This window comes from Panthera leo, chromosome E3 (genome assembly GCF_018350215.1).
Source record: "Panthera leo isolate Ple1 chromosome E3, P.leo_Ple1_pat1.1, whole genome shotgun sequence".
Lineage (NCBI taxonomy): Eukaryota > Metazoa > Chordata > Mammalia > Carnivora > Felidae > Panthera > Panthera leo.
In genome coordinates this window covers 5,606,204-5,626,689 of record NC_056694.1, presented here as the reverse complement: position 1 = coordinate 5,626,689, position 20,486 = coordinate 5,606,204, and the positions used below count along the sequence as shown (strand labels likewise).

Here is a 20,486-nt window from a genome sequence, read left to right as displayed (position 1 = left end):
CTCTGGCCCCAGTACGTGTTCGCGGTGCTCACCAGACTCTCCGGGGAGGAAAGGCAAAGAGGAAACCTGTTCTGGTTTCTTTGGTGCCTAACTCCCCTCTCCGGTGTTAAGCTCTGCTTTTATTCTGTTAAGCTACGCTTTATTTAATTTATTTTTTTAATTCACATCCAAGTTAGTTAGCATATAGCGCAACAATGATCTCAGGAGTAGATTCCTTAGTGCCCCTTACCCATTTAGCCCATCCCCCCTCCCACAACCCCTCCAGTAACTCTCAGTTTGTTCTCCATATTTATGAGTCTCTTCTGTTTTGTCCCTCTCCCTATTTTTATATTTTTATTTCCCTTCCCTTAGGTTCATCTGTTTTGTCTCTTAAAGTCCTCATATGAGTGAAGTCATATGATTTTTGTCTTTCTCTGACTCATTTCAGTTAGCATGATACCCTCCAGTTCCATCCACGTAGTTGCAGATGGCAAGATTTCATTCTTTTTGATTGCCGAGTAATACTCCATTGTGTATATAGACCACATCTTCTTTATGCATTCATCCATCGATGGACATTTGGGCCCTTTCCATACCTTGGCTATTGTCGATAGTGCTGCTATAAACATGGGGGCGCATGTGTCCCTTCGAAACAGCACACCTGTATCCTGTGGATAAATGCCTAGTAGTGCAATCGCTGGGTCGTAGGGTAGTTCTATTTTTAGTTTTTTGAGGAACTTCCATATTGTTTTCCAGAGCAGCTCCACCAGTTTGCAAAAGAGATTCTCTCTTTCCGCATCCTCACCAACGTCTGTTGTTGCCTGAGTTGTTCATGTTAGCCATTCTGACAGGTGTGAGGTGGTATCTCATTGTGGTCTTGATTTGTATTTCCCTGATGATGAGTGATGTGGAACATTTTTTCATGTGTCGGTTGGCCATCTGGATGTCTTCTTTGGAGAAGTGTCTATTCATGTCTTTTGCCCATTTCTTCATTGGATTCTTTGTTTCTTGGGTGTTGAGTTTGAGAAGTTCTTTATAGATTTTGGATACTAACCCTTTATCTGATATGTCATTTGCAAATGTCTCCTCCCATTCCGTTGGTTGCCTTTTAGTTTCACTGATTGTTTCCTTCATTGTGCAGAAACTGTTTATTTTGATGAAGTCCCAATAGTTCATTTTTGCTTTTGTTTCCCTTGCCTCCGGAGACCTGTTGAGTAAGAAGTTGCTGCGGGCAAGATCAAAGAGGTTTTTGCCTGCTTTCTCCTCAAGGATTTTGATGGCTTCCTTCTTACATTGAGGTCTTTCATCCATTTTGAGTTTATTTTTGTGTCTGGTGTAAGAAAGTGGTCCAGGTTCATTCTTCTGCATGTCACTGTCCAGTTTTCCCAGCACCACTTGCTGAAGAGACTGTCTTTATTCCATTGGATATTCTTTCCTGCTCTGTCAAAGATTAGTTGGCCATATGTTTGTGGGTCCATTTCTGGTTCTCTATTCTGTTCCATTGATCTGAGTGTCTGTTCTTGTGCCAGTACCATACTGTCTTGATGATTACAGCTTTGTACTATAGCGTGAAGTCCAGCTTTGCTTTTATTCTTTGAACAAAAGAATTACAAGTTGCCTGGAGACAGAAGCCTTTTGCCCTTTGAAATCCAGCGCCCCCACCTGGCTTAACTGTGGGACGCATTTTCTCTGCTTGGGGTGATGTGGCAGGTATGAGGCGTCGCTAGGGTGGTGTGGACCTCATCCAGCCCTCTGCTCCAGCGCAGAATGAACATCCTGCTCTCTGCTCAGAACCCTGCTGTGGCCAGGAAGGCTAAAGAGAACATTCTGTCATCCCCTCCCTGTTGGACCCATTTAGGCCCTGCTCAAATAGTCTCTTTAGGCCTTACATAAATGGTGAGGCCTCTTCCCGAGGAACTTCAGACAATGGGAAAGCAAGGGCTCTCCAGGAGCGTGACATATCATCACAGTAAAGGGGGCAGTAGCTCTGGGCCTGCTCTGCTTGGGGACAGGGGTCAGGAATTTATAAATATTTCCCCTTCCCGTTGGGCTAGCCTCCCTGTCCTCCCCAGCTCTGCTGTGATAACACTGGCAGTGGCCTCTTCTGGGCCCTTGGTCTGTCTGCCAGTTGATACACATTTAGAGGGCAGAAGAAGTTGAATGGTGTCCCCCAAATCCATGACCTCCAGAGCACAACCTTATCTGGAAATCAGGTCTTTGCAGAAGAATGATTGAGGCTGGAGCTGAGGCCATACTGAATTACAGTGGCTCTAATCCAGTGAGAATCTCCTCTAAGAGACAGAAGGGGACCTAGAGAGCCACAGGACAGGACGGGCGGAGAATAGAGTGAGGTCTATAAGCCTGGGGGATAGCCAGGAGCTGCCAGGAACATCTGGAAGCTGGAGAGGCAAGAAGAGATTCTCCCCCTGGAGACTTCGTAGGGGATGTGACCTGCCGATGGCTTGATGTTGGACTTCTGGCCTCTGGAACCCCGGGAGAATAAATCCCTGTTGTTTCAAGCTGCCCCTTTGTGGTGCTAATACAGAGAAGTGTCCAGAACTGCCCGCACTGCTTAGCCCTCAACCACAGAGATGCCCACCGGTCACCTCCCAGGACTACACTGCAAGGCATGAAGCCAGGGCTGACTCCTCTGACAGGCAGCCTTTCTGCTCAGAGTCTTGGAAAGTAAAGTAACTCCCTGCCCAGTCGTCCTTCCCCCAGAGCCGGCCAGGCTCCGCAGCGAGTAGCGTTATCAGGTCCCAGGCAGCCATGCAGTGGGGCCCAGAGCCTGGAGGCTACCCGCCCTCGCTTGCTTATGTCCAGGACTGTGCTGCCCAACATCGCACCCACCCACCCCCCATTTAAAAACAACAAGTAAAAAAAAATTTTTTTTTAATGTTTATTTATTTTTGAGAGAGATACAGAGCACAAGTAGAGGAGGGGCAGAGAGAAAGGGAGACACAGAATCCGAAGCAGGCTCCAGGCTCTGAGCTGTCAGCACAGAGCCAACATAGGTGCTCAAACTCCCGAACCGTAAAATCATGACCTAAGCCGGAACCAAGAGTCAGATGCTTAACCGACTGAGCCACGCAGGCGCCCCTAAAAGTAATAGTTTTTTGTGTGAATTACTTATTTTATGAATAGGCCCCTCCCATCTTGTTTTAATGTTTTATTTTATCAAATACACAAGGAAGTCATATTTCATAGCTTGGGTAATCCCCCCGCCCTCCCCACCCTCTCCCCCACCCCCAGAGTATGTTTCAATAGAACCAAGGCACAAGACCAAAACATTCAGATGTAATAAAAGTCATGAACAGGCAAAGGCAAAATCCAGGTAGCCAACAAGTAAATGAAAACAGAGATGCAGGGGCTTCTGGGTGGCTCAGTCTGTTAAGCGTCCGACTCTTGGTTTTGGCTCAGGTCATGATCTCTCCTGGTTTGTGGGTTTGAGCCCCATCTTGGGCTCTGCACTGTCAGTACAGAGCCTGCTTGGGATTCATTCTCTCTCCCTCTCTGTTTGCCCTTCCCCTGTTCTCTCTCTCTCTTTCTCTCTCAAAATAAATAAACTTAAAAAAGAAAAAAACAGAGATGCGGATACCAATTTTATCCACCAGATTGACAGCTATCAGAAAATAGGATACCAAATAGGATATTAAATGTGGATGAAGACAGGGAACACTGGGAGTTCTCCAGCATAGCGGGCCGAACAGCACTGATGAAGTGAGGTGTCTGGTTCTGTTCCAGAGGGCTGCCTCTCACGTTGGGGCCACACACCCCAGGAGGGGACCCGCACCAGGACACCCATCATAACCCTGCTGGAGATGACATGTTGTGGAGGGAACCCAGGCTGGATCCCTCAGAGTCCTAGCAGGAAACAGATGGCATGCCCAAATCAGGATCCTTTGAGGAGGGTTAATTTATAAAGGGACTGTTTACAAAAGTGTGGGGACAGGGAAACCCCAGAGATAATGCAGAAGCCCCAGGTTCAGAGCAGCAGAGATGATACCGAGGCCATTTGGGTTTGGCCAAGCATTGTGTGGACAAGCAGGATCCAGCCAGCTATGGGTCTGCTGCCAGAGGGATCCCCAGAAAGAAATGCCCTGCCCCCCTGTCCACTCACCCCCTCAGCCCCTCTTGGGACTTCTCTTTGGCCACACCGAATCAGAAGCCAGAGAGCAAGGAGCCCATTGTTGGGTTCATATGAGGCATCCCGCTGGGCACAGAGCAGGAGGAGAGGGTGGAGGGGAGCCTGAAGGGAACGGAAGGCACCCCGTGTCCTCCCGCCCTGGAGAAAAGAGGAATCACAGCACATACTTGCCTTGGAACACAACATGGCCATCAGAAGAAGTATAGACCTACAAACAACGTCATTGGGTCTTAACATCTGGTGCTGAGTTAAAAAAAGACAACAAAGACACAAGATGGAGAGCCCACTATGTGCACACGTTTAAATGCTCATGTACACGAAGCCAAATCTTCTCAAAGATTCGCGGGACATCCGAGGCACCAACCAGAAGGAGGGCCATGGGAGCAGGGACTGGAGATCTGTGAGGGAAAGACGAAGAGCAATAAAACAAGAGAGCCCCCCAGGACTGACTGAGCAATGAGCAGGGTAGGATCGACTCAGTGCCTCGCCTGGAGGACAGTGACAGACTCCCTGAATCCTGCTCCCCAGACACCCACGTGAGCATCCCAGAGTGCCGGGGGCCCAGAACAAATGGTGGGGGTTTCAGAATCTTGGGGTTTAACGGACCGGACCCAGTGTTTCTTAGGATGGAATTCTTCAGTGTTTCTACTCCTCTGTCATGGGGGTGGGTGCATTTGTGGGATCTACTCTGGGTCCCTCTTCCTAACAGAACCCAGATTCCCATTTGGCCACCCATCTTGCCTGATGTGGTCCATGTGCTCTGGGGAAATGAATCCACCCCAGGTCTAGAGGAGGTGTGCTAATGTTTGCAGGGACCGCCCTGATGAAGTACCACAGATGGGGGACTTAACCATCAGCCATGTATTTCTTGCAGTTCTAGAGGCTGGATATCTGAGATCAAGGGTTCAGCAGGGCTGGTTCCCTCTGAGGCCCCTTTCTTTGGCATGGAGATGGCCGTCTTCTCCCTGTATCCTCACATGGTCATCCCTCTGTGCATATCTGTGTCCTGATGGCCTCTTCTTATAGGGACCCCAGTCCTGTTGGGTCAGGACCCATTCAGTGGCCTCTTTTTACCTTAATTACCCCCTTTGAAGGCGCCGTCTCCACAGTCACATTCTTAGATCCTGGGGGTTAGATCGTCAACATGTGAATCAAGGGGGGACGCAACTCAACCCACCACAGGCTGGCTCAGTTGGTGTCTCAGTGGACAGAAGCCCATTGGCATCTCCATTTCCCTGGCCACAGGCATTACTGTCTGGTCAGGTTGGATCTCAGGCTTAGATACGGGACAGAGAGTCCCGTCACCGTCCAGATGACAGGGCATGAAGAAGTGAGGTAGATGATGTGGAGCCATGAAGGGGAGCTGACTGAGAATAAAGCTTTTGTTGCAGAAGGCAGAGCAGAGAGATGGGAGGAAACTCTCCATGACACCTTAGAAGCACTAAATCAAACCCACGCTGACGCCTTCCTGCCTCTGGCCTTTTAGTCACATTAGTCAGGAAATATTTAACGGTGGAGCTGGTGTGAGTTTGATTTTCTAATGCAAATGCTGTTCACATCCTGGGTCTTTGCAGTTCCTGGCATGGCTCCCATGTTCCCCCTGGCTCCCTCGGGAGAGTGCTGATTCCTCTCCTTTCCTTTGGGTTTCTCCTCGGAGGCTTACCCTTTCCTGATGGGCCTTCAAAGCCTTATCTTTCAACAAAGCCACATCCAGGTTCTCTAAGTGTCCTTTGGGATTTAAACAGCAGGATGTCCCTGAGAGATGGCCACTGGGCCCTTATTACCTTGTGTAACCCAAATATGTCAGGCTGTCCACATAGACCAGTCACTGTGCAGAGTGTACTAATGTAGGTCTTTAAAACTGAATTCATCACGGGAAGCCGGGGGGTTGCACCAAACATCACGTGGAAATTTCCTTAGAATTCTCCCTAGACATCTGTTTCTCTCCCCAGGATTGCCCACCCTTGGAATCTGCTAAAATATCTCTGCAGTAGGGGCACCTGGGTGGCTCAGTCAGTTGAGCGTCTGACTTAGGCTCAGGTCACGATCTCATGGCTCATGAGTTCGAGCCCCGCGTCGGGCTCTGTGCTGCCAGCTCAGAGCCTGGAGCCTGCCTCGGATTCCGTGTCTCCCTCTCTCTCTGCCCCTCCCCTGCTCATTCTCTGTCTCTCTCTCTTTCTCTCTCTCTCTCAAAAAATAAATAAACATTCAAAAAAAATCAGTAAAAAAAACAAAATAAAATATCTCTGCAGCTTATCCATGTGACTCTCTGTGCCGCTCATCCTTTCTTCCTCCTGGGGGGCCGAGTCCCTCCCATCCACCTGCACCCCTTCCTTTGACCCTCCTCCAATACACGCCCCTTTAGTTCTCCTTTGTCCTGAGCATGAGCCCGTCCTGGGAGATTAGTGAATCAGGATCTCTGCCACACACGCACAGCCACACACATACGAGCTCCCTCTCAGGCACACATTCACCCTCATACACATAGGCCCACAGACCCACATGGTCATACACAAACACACACATCATTCAAACATACAGCACCCGTGCACACTCATCAGACACTGGTACACAGGCACGCATTCACCCTCACACACGGACACTCACACCTGCACACACATGCTTGCACGGACTCATGCTTGCACGCACACATCTTCGCTTCCTCTCAGGGGCTTCTGGCGATGCTGTCCGACCCCACCAGGCTGACCCCTCGCATTTCCTCGCAGAGGGTTGAAGAGCCCGGGGAGTCTGACATTTCCCAAGCATCAGACCTCTTGAGGGAGCTATTTCTTCTCCAGCCTCCAGGCTCTGTGTCTGGTGTCAGAAGAGGGAGGCACAGCCAGCCAGCCATTTCCCTTGGTGGGGGGGGGGGGGGGGGGGGACTATTGGCCTCCGGGTGTTTTGTTGTTGTTGTTTAATGTTTATTTTTTGAGAGAGAGAGCCAGAGTGCAAACAGGAGAGGGGCAGAAAGAGAGGGAGACACAGAATCCGAAGCAGGCTCCAGGCTGTGAGTCATCAGCACAGAGCCCGACGCGGGGCTTGGACCCACGAACCATGAGATCGTGACCTGAGCCGAAGTCAGACACTCAACCGACTGAGCCACCCAGGCACCCCAGCTCCTGGGTGTTTCTTGCTGTCAGGCCTGAAGAAGGCATCGGGCCATCCCCGCTCCCAGATTTCTGAAAAGCCCCTGAGTGGTGCGTCTGTGAAATACCAGGGCGTAGGAGGTCAGACCACCCAGAAATGCCACTCCTGACCCACCCTACCACTCTGTTCAGTTGTTGGAGACCTCATACCTCCCTCCAGCCCCGGCTGCCTCTGAGGGGATTGCTGACCACCCCACCCCCTACGAGACTTGTTGGGTTGCCTCAAAGGCTTGGGCCCACCCGCGTGACTTCTGCAGGCCTGCCTGGTGCTCAGCACACATCCTCTTCACTGATCCTGCAGGCTGCTGAAAGGGGCTCTTTTCCATCCTCGACTCTGGTGAGTGCCACCGTGAGAATCGGGAGACCCTCATTTTGTAAGGAAATCTAATGTATTCACAACAATTCTTGCCTCCAGGAAGTTCTCATACACACCCGGCCCACCATGCCTGGATCTCCAAATTTTGTTCAAATTTCGTTCAACTGCCCACGATGGGGAAGGGGGGGAGTCCATAGTGACTCATTTTCCCCATCGGCTGAGATGGCCTTTGACAAATGAAGCCCAGCCAGTTGCTCCTGTGGGACCGAGAGACTGTCCACCTCAGAAGCGAGACCTTGGCTTCCAGGCCAGGAACACCTCCCATGTGGATCTTCAGGCTCTCATCCACCAGTGCGTCTCTGCCTGCCCCCCCCCCCCATCCCCGTGAGGACTCAGGACGTCCCCAAGCCCTTCCTCCTGCTCTCCACATGCCATGTCCTCATGCCCCTGCTGACAGCTTACCCTGAGCTCACAGTGTGAGATCCCCCTACGGCAAACTCACCACAACCGACACGTCGCAGGAGACCTTAGGGACAGAGTGAGGCTCCCGTTCTCCATTGGGAAACAACTCTAAGTTCTTCACAAATGGGATACCTCTTTATTTATTTATTTTTCAGAGAGAGACAGTGAGCAAATGGGGGAGAGGGACAGAGGGAGAGAGCAAATCTCAGGCAGATTCCATGCTCAGTGCAGAGCTCGATGCGGGGTTCGATCCCACGACCCTGAGATCATGACCTGAGTGGAAATCAAGAGCCGACCGACCGAGCCACCCAGGCACCCCACGAATGGGATACCTCTTAAGGCAAGGCTGAAAATTACTTCCCAGCCCTTAACGTCACGAAGCTTTTAGACTTCCTTGGTTTAATGAATTTATATCGAAATCTGGCCCTCCAAATCTGTGCCTCCTCCTAAAAATAGTAATTCCGATCTCAGTGTGTTTTTCACAACATCGCCCCTTTGACACTAGCGGTATTCTAAGCTTCACGAATTCCTTTGGGAACATGACATTCGACGGTGAGGTGGTATGTGTGTGCCCACCACCATGCCTGACACAAAATAAGCTCTCGGAAAATATTTTTTGGTTGAAAAAAGATGAAATAAGATATGGCGTTTGTTCTCTTGGCTCTGCAGCTACCGTGATGCAATTCTAACCACCTGGAATGAGCATGGAGTCCACAGGGCAAGACTGCCCCCACGTCCGTCACCAGCCACAGGCTCAGGGATCCCCAGGCCACGTGCAATTCTGACCCACCGGCCACAAATCTGGAGGGGGGGTTCATGACCCCCATCAGGTTTAGGAATTTGCTAGGATAACTCACAGAGCTCAGGTAAGTGCTATACTCCTGCTTATAGTGTTATTATAAGGGATACGGATCAGGACCAGTCAGATGAGGAGCCACGGGCAAGGTGTGGGAGGGACTTGAATACTCGGCTTCTGCGCCCCCTCCCCTTGGAATCTGGGCAGGTCACCTTCTGGCACAACAGGAAGCTTCGCCCAGCCTTGCGTCTGGCGTGAACCAGATTCCTGTCTCATCTGGTTCAGAGATGGCCGTTTTTTCACTGTGTCCTCACATGGCCAAAGGGGCGAGGGAGCTCTGTGGGGTCTCTTTTATAAGGACACCATCACGTTCACGGAGGCTCCACCCTCAAGACCCTGTCACCTCCCAAAGGCCCCACTTCCTAAAACCATCACATTGAGAATTAGGATCTCAGCATAGGAACTGGGGGGGGCCACGAACATTCGGACCATAGCAAGCTGGTATCATTGGCCCAAGGCTCCAGTCTGCTAATCACATGGGTGTTCTCTCTGGCTCGGCCAGCCCCCATCCTGAGCCATTTCATTAACATAAACTCAGGTGTCATCCAAGGAGGCCATCATGAATAACACACACTCCTATCAACTCAGAAAATCCCAAGAATTTAGAAGTTCCCTCCTGGGATGAGAACAAAGACCAGTCAGATTCTTTATGATACAATAGCTCAGATGCCGAGCGATTATGTATAATAGGGGGTGCACCTGAACACAGAACCTAGATCTCAGATCCTGAGGGTAGCTGTCTAAAAGCAATCCGAGTCCATCTCGAGGCTCCAGGTGGCATCATCTTCAAAGAAACACACCCATTGCATAAAAACTATCAAAAGATATTCTGGGGCCCCTGGGCGGCTCAGTTGTTAAGCATCTGACTTTGGCTCAGGTCATGACCTCATGGTTCGTGAGTTCAAGCCCCACATTGAGTGAGCTCGAGTGCCATTCAGGTGAACACGAGCCCTGCTTCGGGTGAACTTGACCTTTGCTTTGGGTGAGCCCCACTTCTCTCTCTCTTTCTCTACCCCTCCTGGGATACTTTCTCTCTCTCTCTCTCTGTCCCTTGTGCCCTCTCTCTTTCTCTCTCAAAAAAAAAAAAGGGTATTCTGATCTGGGGCGCCTGGGTGGCTCATTCGGTCGAATATTTGACTCTTGATTTCAGCTCAGGTCGTCATCCCAGGGTTGCGGGATCAAACCCTGTGCCCAGCTCTGCACTGAGCATGGAGCCTGCTTAGGATTCTCTCTCTCCCTTTGTCCCTCTCCCCCACTCTCTCTCTCTCTCTCTCAAATTAAAAAAAGAAAGATATTTTGATCTATGCTATGACTCTTAAAGAATATTGCACATTGGTGTTTCCTCACGTGCCCTTCCCATCTTTTGGCGTCTGGAATCCTCATCCCTGACAGCCTCCCCGGAGCTCCCGTTTCCTCCCCTGCCTCAGGAAACGAGCCGAGCTGCCAAAGACCGTGCCTCCAGTTTCATGAATGAGAAGAAGAAACTTTCCAGATGGTGATGTCAATGTAATGTTATGTGTCAATTTGACTGGCCACGGGGTGCCCGGATGAAACGTGATTTCTGGGAGTATCTGTGAGGGTGTTTCTGGATGAGATTCGCATTTGAAGGTGTGGACTCAGGAAAGAAGATGGCCCTCTCCCGTGTGGGTGGGCCTCATCTGATCCACTGAGGGCCCGAACAGAGCGGAAGACGGAGGAAAGAGGGATTTGCTACTTTTTTCCTGACTCACTGCTTGAGCTGGAATATCACTTCTCATTTGATCTTCTATACCACCCGCTTTTCTGGGCCTCCAGCGTGTAGGTGGCAGTTAGTGGGACTTCTCAGCCTCCATGTCACATGAGCCAAATCCTCATTATATAAATCTCCTTTGAGATAGGTTGGTAGGTAGGTAGGTAGGTAGGTAGATAGATAGATAGATAGATAGATAGATAGATAGATAGATCGATCCTATTGGTTCTGTTTTTCTGGAGAACTCTACCTAATAAGCAAGCCTAACTTGGGTTTAAAGAAGACATTTGGTCCTGTCTCCTCTCCCCTCTGGTTGATTACAGCAATTTATGTTTGCATAGGGATCTGGAAGTCAAGGTGAGAAGCTCATTCAGTGTGAGCTTTACAACACCCTCGGACCATCCACAGAGCGAATGCTACTCTCTTCTGCTGTCATGAAGGAAAGACTTAGTGCATTGTGACCTGCCGAAAGTCACACAGCCAGCAGACCAGCCCACCCTCAGCCTGGGTCTTCTGATGCTGAGACCAGGGCGTTTCCAGAACACCACGCTGAGACTTCACAAGTAAAAACCCTGACCCAGAAACACCACAGGATCCTGTATTTATCTTTCGCTATTTACCAAAGTAGACGTTCTAGAGATCTTTTTTTTTTTCCCCAGTGTAATTTGAAAGTTTGAACCAAAAGGGCTTCTGAGAAGCATTCAGTTGACAAGAAGCAGACAGCTCCTCCTCCTTCCCGCCCATTCATCTGCTCCCTGAGCCCTCTGGACAACGGGAGAATTTAGTTTGAATGCCCGTTTCTAACAACTCGGTTTCCCGAGTTTCTGAGCAACCCAGGCACCCACTATTTGTCATCAAGAGGGTGACCACTGTGTCTGCCCAGCTTGGTCATGGACTGCGGCCTTCAGATGGGAGAAGATGCTTCCAGACTTTGCCCGGTCATTCTTCTCCACACCTTAACTCACCTGAAAACAGATGCAGCGAGAAGCATCTTTCTCTGCCCGGCCGTCTCCTCACAGATGTCTCCCGAAACATTTTTTCACAACACCTTTTTGCCTTTGAAAAGGGATCAACACACAGTCCCTGTCTGGGGAGCCGTGGTGCAGGGGAGTGTAGCAAGTTAAACCCAGTCTCCACCACTCACCGGGTAATCTTGGACGCATTATTGGTCTCTCCGAGCTGTTTCTATGCCCACAAGGTAAAGGGCTTCCGTGCGACAGGGGACACGTCTGGGGGTCCTTCCCACTTGTTGATTTTCCTCAAGAAACCCTCCTGGGGGCAGACCCCACACCCCACCCCGCCACCGAATGACGGCGCGCAGTGCCCCCAACAACCCTAGAAGTCCTCACCCCATTGGGACCCAGCTCTCCACTGAGCTGGCACCTGCCAGACCACGTCACGGGCAGCCACCACTCCCGTGTCCAGCTCAGACCAAGGCGAGCAGAGAAACTACTCCCCTTGCCCGCCTCCTCCCATGGTGACTAAGGGAGCGTGGGAATGGTTCCCCGGTTGCTCAGGTTCCCAGTAATCCTACAAGCCACACTGTTGTGCTTAACTTCCAGACAGAGGAAGAGAAATGGTGCGTGTCCTCTCATCCCCAGTCCCCACCACCCCCACCCCTGCTCCCTGCCCCGAGCCAGGCATTCCAAGCAGAAAGCAGACCCCTTCGGGCACCCAGCTGGGATCAATTCGGCAGAGCCACACAGAATGTGAGAAGCCAATCAGTTCAAAGCCAGGTTTTCACAACTGTGTCCATTCTTCCTCCAAGAAATTTCACACCTTGACACCAAGGAGCCAGTGTTTAAGAAAGAGGAATTTAAGGTTAAGTAGCATTTTCTCTTTTTTCCAAGTTTATTATTTATTTTGAAAGAGAGTGAGAGAGCATGAGCAGGGGAGGGGCAGAGGGAGGGAGGGAGGGAGAGAGCAAATCCAAAGCGGAATCCACACTGTCAGCGCAGACCCCCCCATGTGGGGCTCGAACTCATGAACTGTGAGATCACGACCTGAGCCGAAATCAAGAGTCGGACGCTTAACTGACTGAGCCACACAGGCGCCCCCAAATAGCATTTTCAACTGTGGAAGGGTACGTGAAAGAAAATCTGTGTGGCCAGTGGCCCCCTGAGATATGTGAAAGGGGGCCCTTCCCCCCAAAAAGTGAACCTCTCATGATATTCAAACCCCAAGTCACCTTATCTCAAGAGGACTCGTTTGAAGTGGGTCAGTGAAAATGGCACCTGCAACTATAGGTTAGCTTGCATTACCTGGCATACAGTGGTGCCCAATAAATGTTGGATGGATGGACGGATGGATGGATGAATGAATGGATGGGTGGATGTGTGGACGGGTGAATGAATTATTCAATGCCCCCATCACAAGCCAACATTCATTAAAGCCTTTCCATAATGATCTAGGTGTGGAAGAACTGTTTATGGAAAGGCAAGAACCCAATTTGCAAACCCTCCTGTTGGCTTCACAATAATTCATGCTCATCTGCGTCTAATAAAATATGGAAGCAATTTTACGGGAACATTTTGTGCTTTAGCGATTCATTTAACTATTTCCTCTGGGGGGCAAGTCATATATTCTCATCCAGATGTGTGGGGAGTTCCGTGAATAAATCTGCAAATATCAAGATGAGATGCTGCCCCCACCCCCACCCCTGGGAGCCTGAGTCTAACTAAATGGAAGCATAAACGTGGAGACCAACAGAAGCCATTCTGGCCTCCATTCCTCCTCACGGTGTCCAGGCCCAAAGCACCCCAGGCCCACCTGCTGCTGAAGTGACCGGAGACTGATAGAGGAGCCGAGCGCCCAGGTCACTTTCCTCAAAGAACTTTCCTCGGTCTACTGGCAGTGCCTTGGAGAGATGAGCCCCCAACTGAGACACCAGGAAGGACACTCAGGTGCCACAGTGGCCACCATTGGCCCTTCTGACACCACGTACGGCCCCATCACCGCGTCCCCTGTGTGAGCTGCCCCCAAGCCCCTTGCAGATTTAAGAACTTATGAATACAAATGAGTAACACCTGCCTGGAGCCGCCTATCAATCCGTTCACATCCTGATTTTCTGGGTCACCAATTTTTCTAATTAAACTTTTAATTTTGAGATAATTGTAGATTCACATGCAGTTGTAAGAAATAATATGGAGAGATCCCATGTCCCCTTTATTCCATTCTCCCCTCCTTCCTGCCTTATGGTAATATCTTGCAAAACTGTAGTGCAACACTGAGTTACCAATCTTTAAAATGTAACATTGCATGCCTATTCTTAATGTACGATCAATCGATCAGAAGTGTATTTTCACCAGATCAAGACTCTTGACCCAACCCCTCACCCACTGCAAAACCTGCTTGATTTGACCACCCAATATTTCCCATTTTGGTAAAGGGCACTCCCAGCCCAGGAGAAAATTCGGAGTTTTCTCTCTCTCTTCTTTGCATTCCTCAACTCAAATCCCAACTAGCAGCCAGTCCTACGTGTACGGGCCAAAAGGTCCCACATCCACCCACTCGTCACTCTCTCTACCACAAGGACCCTGTCATTAGCCACTGTCAATGCTCTTCAGCAGAACCAGCTACAGAGCTTGCAAGAGCCAGTGAAGAATGAACACCAGGAGCCCTTCGTTCAAAAATTAAGGATTTCAATATGGTGGCCACACAGCATTAAACCAAGTGCGAGGTCCTTCTCAGTGCAGAGCCCTGTGGACCACGCAGGTCCCACGGCCGTGAAGCCCATGCTGTCCTTCAAGCTGTGGCCACCGGGAGCACACTGTGGATGAAACAAAATCGGGTCTGTTAATTTGATGCAACAAGGGTGAGCACACACTACCAGGAACCCTAGGCCATCTCAGTTAGGACCGAGTACAGGATGGAGGTTTAGATTTGGTGTGGGGGTGGGGGCTCAAGAAAGCAAGGTTTGCTCTGGATTGGATGCTCTCAGGCGTCAGGGGTAATGCTGTGATTGGGCATCTTAATTATTCTTCTCTGGAAGATGACAGAGATGGAGCAAAGCTAGAGCTGATGTTGATTTAAAAAAAAAAAGAGGGGGTGCACCTGGGTGGCTCAGTCGGTTAAGCATCTGACTTCGGCTCAGGTCATGATCTTGCGGTTCGTGGGTTCGAGCCCCACATCGGGCTCTGTGCTGACAGCTCAGAGCCTGGAGCCTGCGTCTGATTCTGTGTCTCCCTCTCTCTCTCTGCCCCTCCCCTGCTCACACTGTGTCTCTCTCAAAAATAAATACATGTAAAAAAAAATTATTTAAGAAAAAAAAGAGTCACATTAGCCAGGACGGGGGATGTCTGGTTCATCTTGCGGTTTGGACCGTATCCACACGTTGTCTATGTTCAGACATGATTTTAGAGAGGTCTCGTTGCTCTCTTGATCCAACTGTGGCCTTGCCTGAGGTTGCTTAAACTACCAGCAGCCTCTGCAGCGAGTTGAATTGCTCCCCCCCACCCCCGCAAAAAGATATGTCCAAGTCCTAACCCCTGGTACCTGTGAATGCGACTTTATTCAGAGGCACTGTCTCTGCAGATATGATTAAGGATCTCAAAAGAGTTGCATTTCCGGTGGGATCTACGTCCGATGGCTGGTGTCCTAAGAAGAGAACACAGAGACACAGAGAGGGGACCGTGTGAAGACAGAGACTGAAGAGGAACGACCACAGCCAAGGAAGAGCTGGAGCCATCAGAACCTCAAAGAGGCAAGGAAGGATCCTCCTCTAGAACTTTGGAGGGACCTCGGCTCTACCAACATCTTTTTTTTTTTTTAAGTTTATTTATTTCGAGAGAGTAAGAGCGCGTGTGTGAGCGGGGGAGGCACAGAGAGAGAGGGAAAGGGAGAATTCCCAGTAGACTCTGCACTGTCAGCGCAGCGGCCAACACGGGGCTTGAACTCACAAACCGTGACACGATGACCTGAGCTGAAATCAAGAGTCAGACACTCGGCCGACTGAACCACCCAGGCGCCCCTGCTGATTTCAGAGTCCTGGCCTCCAGACCTCTGAGAGAATGCATTTCTGTTTTAAGTCACCAAGTTTGTGGTAATCTGTTGCTGCAGGCCTGGAGTATAGTCTCTTATTGCAATTAGAAAAGACGTCGGCCTGCTAGACCCCCCGGGACCTGGGCCTGCCTCTCGCCATCCTCATGTGCAAACTGCTTCTCCCGTGTCCCCCCACCCCCAGCTTCAGCCACGCCTTTCTCTTCATCCAACACACCAGCCCTTTGCACGTGCTGTCCCCACTGCCTGGAATCCACTGCTTTGCTCTTTCCCTGGCTGATCCTTGTCATTATTCAGATCTCCATGCAGGTACCCCTCCTCTGGAAGACCTTCCTTAGTGTCCTTGGTTAAAAGAACACAGTCCCCCCCACACACCTGCCACTTGCCCTCCATCCTGTTGCGGGCTTAATTTTCCTCATGACCCTGCAGTTCTCTCATTTATTTGTTCACATGTTTGTGCTTTGTCTTCACCCTCCACATGAAGCCTCCATGGGGTCAGGAGCATCTCTGCATGCCCAGCACCCAGAAGAGCTTATGTTTATTGAACAAATGTAGGAGGCGGGCGCCTGGGTGGCTCAGTCGGTTAAGCATCCGACTTCGGCTCAGGTCATGATTTCGTGGTCCGTGAGTTCGAGCCCTGCGTCAGGCTCTGTGCTGACAGCTCGGAGCCTGGAGCCTGCTTCGGATTCTGTGTCTCCCTCTCTCTCTGCCCCTCCCTCGCTCATGCTCTGTCTCTCAAAAAGTGAATAAAAACATTAAAAAATATATTTTTTTTAAGTCACACAGCTCATAAGTGATGGAGGCAGGATTGGAACCCAGACAGTCTGTCCCAGCCTCGGTGGGCTTAAACATCCTGCTTGACATACAGAAGACTTCAGGAAACGTCTAGGGGATGAGTGAATCTCCCTTCAAGAGTGGCCACGAGCCCTTTGCAGGTAACCTATCGGGTGGGAAGGAAAAGGGCCCAGGAAATTTCTCCCATACCTGCGTCTCAACTACCAAGAGGCCCCACTGTTCCTTCCAAGGCTCAGGGGACAAGTGAGGAAGAAACGAGTAGCATTGTGGAAGGTTCTAGAACAACTCCAAGCCCCCCAAGTATGGGCTGCCTCCCAGGGTGTCTGGCGCCCCTCTGCCCCCAAGTCCCTCTCTCAGCCATCTCCCTCCCCACCTTGGCCTGAGCTCCTGAGGGAAGGGATCCAGTGTTAACAGTGGTTCCCCATGCCAGGCACCTCGGTGGTCCCAGGAAACCTGATCTCTGTATTTTGCCTCCTGCCCAGCAAGTCCCGGGACAGGCCAGCACCAGGCACCCACGGGGCTTCTGTGGCCTGGGCCTTAGCCCACCTTTCTCCAGCCACGGCTCTGGGGTGGGGGGAGGAGAAGGGTGCTGCCAGGAGGAGGAGGGAGGGGCCTTTTACTCGGTGCACTGGCACTTTCTGGCATGTTTCACATCCTATCAGCTTTCGTTCCATTGGTAAACAATCCCAGGAAGCAGAAATAAAGTGGGTGGATCAAGAAATAAATTTTTTAAAAAGGAGAGAGAGCCATAAGAAGGAAGCATTATCAGAAACAGGAATGTGCACTCTGCCTGGGAAGAAAATGATAGGGGGGCAAGGTTGGAACCGAATGAGCAAGGAAGCCGGAGAGAAGAAAATAAAGCTTTCACGGCAACCAAGCCGGAGTCCTTCCAGGAAGAGAAACTGCTCCCGGGGGCCCCCCCGGCCGGCGCCTCCACGGCCCTCAGCAATCCTTCCGGCTGTGAGCCTCGCGGTCACTGCCGGTTTATGATTCATAGGTCGGTGGTGATCTTTTATTTTCAGGTAAAAAAAAAGAAGAAAGAAAAGAATAACTCTGGCAACCTCCCTTCCTCAGTGATGCCCTCAGTCCCTAGAATGCTGTAAACACAGTTTATGGCTGCAGCTTGGGTTTTTTTTTTTTTGGGGGGGGGGGTTGTTTTTTGTTTTGTTTTGTTTTGTTTTGTTTTGTTTTAAGTCTTGGGAGCTTCTGTCTCCTGTTGGCTGCTGGCTACCACGGAAGGTGAGCTCTCCAGCCGCCAGCAGGCCTCCCTCCCGAGGTGCCCGATGCAGCTCTGGTGACCTAATGGGAAGCATTTTCAGATAGATGATTCCATCTGCCTGGTCCACAGGAAAACTTCCTAGAAAAATATCTCCCAGCTTGTTCTGGATGTGAAAGAAGGTATTTCCCACATCACATAATTAGCACCCTCCACCCTCCGAGCAATCAGCATCCAGGAAAGAGAGTTCTGATTCATGAAACTTCCCTGGAGTTATAATTAGGGCTCTCTCCATCTCCTTTAAAATTGTATCTGTCCTGTACGTTACGCTTAACTATTCATCAAGCGGCTTCACAAATATCATCTCGCCTGGCCTTCTCTTCAATATTCTAGGGTGAAATTCGCTCACAAAGCCTTCCTAATGTACCCCAGATCCTCCAGGAGGAAGGGGCAAAGCGTCGGTCAGATTCCAGGCCTGTCTAGACCCATTGTGCAACGTCACTGTCATCAGAGGGCTCGCACGTTTCTAGTGCTCTCCTCTCTCCTTTGACCTCCGATCCTGAAGAGCTGGGGAGTGATAGGACTCAGGCCTGGCCCCCTCCCATGCTGGGCTGGCCACCCTCTCTCTGCTTTTCTCTCAAGAGGCAGCCAGGCCCCCCACCAGGGGCCAGATGGGTCCCAGGCACTGGGGGCTGATACGCTCTCTCTTGCTCTCTACTTCTCTGACCCCATCCTCCGGTGCTAATGGTTTTGAACAATTGGCCTTTGTCCCAAACCCCTGGATCTTAGGAAAGAGGGAGCTCCACGGGATCCAGCCCAGATCACTGGGATTTGGAACCCAAGTCAAGAGACATTTTCTTATTCAGGGACCATGTCAGGGAGGGGGAGGCTGACAAGGCCAGATGAGGGCGTTGCTGCATTTCCCGATGAGCCGACACATCCCCCGACACAGTCCATCAGGCCTCACGGCTGGGGAACCACAAAGCTTGAGGCCGGCCCCCAGTGCCTCAGTCTGGGCTCCCCCAAAAGCAGAGCCTGTAACAAGGATCAAGTGCTGGTATTTCTCGGGGAAAGAGGGCCGAGGGAGCAAAGAGAATGGAACAGGTATCCTGGCTGGAATCGTGGGCTCCAAAAAGAATTTAAAGTCCTAACCCCCAGTAGCTCGGAATGTGGCCTTATTTGGAAATAGGGCGATTGCAGGTGTGATTCGTTAAGATGAGGTCACCCCGGAGGAGGGTGGGCTGCTCGCTACAATAACTAGGGTCCTTGTAAGAACACAGCCGTGTGAAGACAGAGACGCACAGGGAGAAGGCTCTGTGACAACATAGGCAGAGGTTGGAGAGATGCAGCCAAAGCCAAGGACGGTCAGCCAGCACCAGGAGCTGCAGGCAAAGGAGGAAGGGAGGCTTCTGAGGGAGCACAGCCCCGCCGACACGTTGATCGTGGACTTCTAGCTCCCAAACTGTAAGACAATACACTTCCGTTGTTTGAAGCCACCCAGTTTATGGCTCTTTGTTAGGGCAGCCCTCGGATACTGACAAGGCAGGGAAGAAGGAAAAGCTAATCACTGGTGATTACTCGGGTCACCACTAAAGGCCACCAGCGCTCAGTCCTCCCGGGACACCTGAGCAGCCATGGAGATGATGACTCACATTCATCTCTCCAAGACCAGGTACCGGGCATCCACACACTGGCTCCGGCGTCCAGCTGGGTGAATGTTGTCCCTAGGGGTAGCCCCGGCACATGGCAGGGCTGTCCCTGCGCATGGACTGAGCTCACGAGCCATCCATCAGGCTGCAGGTGACGTCAGAAGTGGATGAAGGGATACGGGGTGGAGCAGACACTGGGTTATGGGTCCTGACCCCATCATCCCTCCACAGCACTGCTTTTCTGCATGAGAGACAGGCCAAGTTCAAGGTGAAAACCGAAAGCCACCCACACAGGCTTACCATTAATGCATGCACTTTGGGACCTCTTATTTCAGATATACGCATGGATTAGCTTGTCAAAATGTTATCAGAGGGAAAAAGAAGGAAGAGGAGAAAGAAGAGGAAAGTCAATGTCATTGTCATTTTACAGGTAAGGAACCTGGGGTGCAGAGAGGTTCAGTGATGTTTTCCTGGGCGGCACAGCTAATAAACATCCCCACACTAATTCATACTAAGCCCATCTGACTCCCGAAGCCCACAGTCTTGAACGCAGAGGAGTTTCCTCTTTAAAATGTAAGAACCCACTGTCACAAAGTACATCTGATCTTTTAAAGCGAGAACCGAGAACCGGGAAGGAAGCTGGTGGAAACATTGTCCATATTCATGATATGTGGTTAAAAAAAAAAAAAAAGATTTATTTGTTCGTAGAAATTTCATAACGCTGGCCATGGATTCACGTGATTTAGGGGTCTGTGGGTCTAAAGCAAATGGGCACAGGTTCCCGACACTGATACCTTTACTCTTGCTTTGTAAACCAGGATGGAGATTTCTAATTTTTGCTCATAAGAAATTTCAGGGTAACGTTAACTGCTATAATGAACAAGCTGTATCATGGCTCAAAAAAAAATGACTCCCCTTGGCAGTTTATGTCTTGTTTGCGTAGAGTCCAGAATAGGGGTCTGGGGTCATGGGTGGTGCTCCTCTATGTGGTGATTCTGTGGCCCAGGGGACTTCCATCTGTGGCTCCCCCGAGGTCACCATTCTTGTCTGCACCAACCCAACCCAACCCAAAGTACATCTGGTTCTGAATAGGGTGACCATATAGCATATCTCCCAAATCCAGACACTTTGGGAGTGAAAAGGGGTGTTATTAAGAATTAGGCCATGGGGCACCTGGGTGCCTCAGTCGATTG

At 50.6% G+C, this 20,486-nt stretch overlaps 1 long non-coding RNA gene across 1 annotated transcript; it reads left to right on the top strand.

Moving 5' to 3' along the window:
- The first annotated feature begins 4,227 nt into the window (after positions 1–4,227).
- Positions 4,228–12,070, top strand: LOC122209786. The gene is made up of 3 exons (XR_006197753.1): positions 4,228–4,662; positions 8,720–8,916; positions 10,977–12,070. It is a non-coding gene; the product is annotated as an uncharacterized LOC122209786 (long non-coding RNA).
- Positions 12,071–20,486: the final 8,416 nt, after the last annotated feature.